The sequence below is a fragment of the Neomonachus schauinslandi genome, chromosome 12 (assembly GCF_002201575.2).
Source record: "Neomonachus schauinslandi chromosome 12, ASM220157v2, whole genome shotgun sequence".
NCBI lineage: Eukaryota > Metazoa > Chordata > Mammalia > Carnivora > Phocidae > Neomonachus > Neomonachus schauinslandi.
This window is the reverse complement of record NC_058414.1, coordinates 55,976,640-55,979,792: the sequence shown is the minus strand read 5'-3', so window position 1 is coordinate 55,979,792 and position 3,153 is coordinate 55,976,640. Positions and strand designations below refer to the sequence as shown.

At 46.8% G+C, this 3,153-nt stretch overlaps 1 pseudogene; it reads right to left on the bottom strand.

Annotated features, from left to right (window-relative positions):
- Window positions 1–815: 815 nt before the first annotated feature.
- Window positions 816–1,907, bottom strand: LOC110580053 (annotated as a pseudogene).
- Between the last annotated feature and the right edge of the window lie 1,246 nt (window positions 1,908–3,153).

Here is a 3,153-nt window from a genome sequence, read left to right as displayed (position 1 = left end):
GTGCAAATTAAATGAGATAATGGAGACAAATGCAATTATCAAACTCTAAAGTGATTTATAAATATTCTTTATTATGATGATGATGGTTCCATTCCTTCCAAGAACACTCAACTATAAAGTCCCCAAGCCATAACTGAGTCCTGACCAAGTATAGATGCCCCCTAGCAGTGAACCCTGTACCCTCAAACACAAAGCAAGGCACCCAAGTACCATCTTTCAGAAACCAGTTTTTTCTTTCATAAAATTTGACAAAAGGTTCTAAACTAAGTGAATGTCAACAGACAGGTTAGAAATTTGATTTCTCCTTCCCCATCCTAATAAGGCAGTGATGTAGTTAAAATAATGTGTCTGGCCTGCACCCCAGTGTTTATAGCAGCAATGTCCACAATAGCCAAACTATGGAAAGAGCCCAGATGTCCATCAACAGATGAAAGGATAGAGAAGATATGGTATATATTTATACAATAGGTGACAAGGATAGAACTAGAGGGTATTATGCTAAATGAAATAAGTCAATCAGAGAAAGACAATTATGATCTCACTCATACGTGGAATTTAAGAAACAAAACAGAGGATCATAGGGGAAGAGAAGAAAAAATAAAACAAGACTAAATCAGAGAGGGAGACAAACCATAAGAGACTCTTTTTTTTTTTGGCTGGGTACAGTATACTTTATTGATGGTACATGACAAGGTAGGGCTCCCCAAGCCCCTCCCCTTCTCCAGGGGATCTGGGATGGAAATGGTGGAGGTCGGGAGATTCTCAGTGTTCTGGAGGATAAGTTGGGGCAGGGAGTCCCCAGCAGCTGAGGGCCTCTCTCTTCCTCTTGCTCTCGCTGGGGCTGGTGGTCCAGGGGGCTCTTACTCCTTGGAGGCCATGTGGACCATAAGGTCCACCACCCGGTTGCTGTAGCCGAATTCATTGTCATACCAGGAAATGAGCTTGACAAAGTGGTCGTGAAGAGCAATGCCAGCCCCGGCATTGAAGGTGGAGGAGTGGCTGTCACTGTTAAAGTCACAAGAGACAACCTGGTCCTCAGCGTACCCCAGGATGCCCTTGAGGGGGCCCTCTGATGCCTGCTTCACCACCTTCTTGATGTCGTTGTATTTGGCAGCTTTCTCCAGGCGGCAGGTCAGATCCACGACAGACACGTTGGGGGTGGGGACACGGAAGGCCATGCCAGTGAGCTTCCTGTTCAGCTCAGGGATGACCTTCCCCACAGCCTTGGCAGCACCAGTGGAAGCAGGGATGATGTTCTGGGCAGCCCCTCGGCCATCACACCACAGCTTCCCAGAGGCGCCATCCACAGTCTTCTGGGTGGCAGTGATGGCATGGACGGTGGTCATGAGTCCCTCCATGATGCCGAAGTTGTCATGGATGACCTTGGCCAGAGGAGCCAAGCAGTTTGTGGTGCAGGAGGCATTGCTGACAATCTTGAGAGAGTTGTCATACTTCTCATGGTTCACACCCATCACGAACATGGGGGCATCGGCAGAGGGAGCAGAGATGATGACCCTCTTGGCCCCGCCCTTCAAGTGAGCCCCAGCCTTCTCCATGGTGGTGAAGACCTCAATGGACTCCACAACATACTCAGCACCAGCATCACCCCATTTGATGTTGGTGGGATCTCACTCCTGGAAGGTGGAGATGGCCTTTCCATTGATGACAAGCTTCCCGTTCTCAGCCTTGACTGTGCCATGGAATTTGTCATGGGTGGGATCATACTGGAGAACATGTAGACCATGTAGTTGAGGTCAATGAAGGGGTCACTGATGGCGACAATATCCACTTTGCCAGAGTTAAAAGCAGCCCTAGTGACCAGGCGCCCGATACGGCCAAATCCGTTCACTCCGACCTTCACCATCGTGTCTCGGGGACGCGGCTGGCACTGCACCAGAAGATGAGGCTGTCTGTCGAATGGGGAGGAGCAGAGAGCCCCATAAGAGACTCTTAATCATATGAAACAAACTGAGAGTAGCTGGAGGGGAGAGGGGTGGGGGATGGGGTAACTGGGTGATGGCTAAATTAATTAATTAATTAATTAATGTGCCTGGGTTTTGACATCCCTACCCCCACCCACCTAGATGTTTCCATGAAAGCGAAGGGGCTGCCACCATTCAATTGAACCTTGTCCTCAGGAAACTTTCACAGACTGAAGAGACCCCTGGAAACCTGCCCCCTTCTACCAGGCCCCCTCAGGCAAGAAGGGCATCTTAAAGGGGCTCCAGGCCCCCTTTCATCTCTCCAGGCTGCTTCCTTCCAGAATGGAGTATTCTGGCAGAAACATACAGTTTGTTTTTTGAAACTATTTTAATGGTTGTCTTTTCTATAGTTAGGGTTTTAAGGGTTTTCCCAGTATTTATTTTAGAAAATAATCCCCTGTCCCTTCAAGAACTGAATTTCATTTTCACATTTTCCTTTTTCTTCTCTCAGTACTGACTTCCTGGGAAAATGCCCAACTGAATGAAGCAGTTCTTCTGCTCAAAGATACCCTAGGCACCAAATTGTGTTCTCAAAAGGAGAATGCTTTTCACATCTCCTACATCTCTGCAGCTTGGAACAGTACGGCTTCCTGATTTAAATTGCCTTTAGGTAAAATTATTTACTTTGTGCTATAGGCTCTACCGCATTGGATTTTCAAGAGGCTCTGTCACTGCAGCCTTCAAACAGTGGCATGGCCAGCTATGATGGGAACCAAGGTGACGGGCATACTGGCCACTGAAGAAAAGACCACACAGAGCGTTCCATAACCAGCGTGTTACTGAGGGGGGGAGGCAGTCCTTAGAGGTTAAGAAAAGGGGGGGGGGGGTTGTTCACTACTTATTAGTTGTATGACCTCTTGCCATCTACTTAACCTCTCTGAGCCTGAATTTCCTAATCTATAAAATGGCAATAATGATAGCACCTATTTTATAAAATGATCACAAGAAATAAAATAATGAATGTAAAACTTACTTAAAACATTCAGCAAGTTGGTGGTGCTATGTCCTCGGTATTAATTTCCTGTATCTGGCTGTAACAAATGACCACAGAGGAGGTGACTTAAAGCAACAGAAATTTATTCTCTTAACAGATCTGGAAGCCAGAAGTTCAAAATCAAGATGTCAGCTGGGTTGGTGCCTCCTGCAGTCTCAGGAGGGAAAATCCATTCCA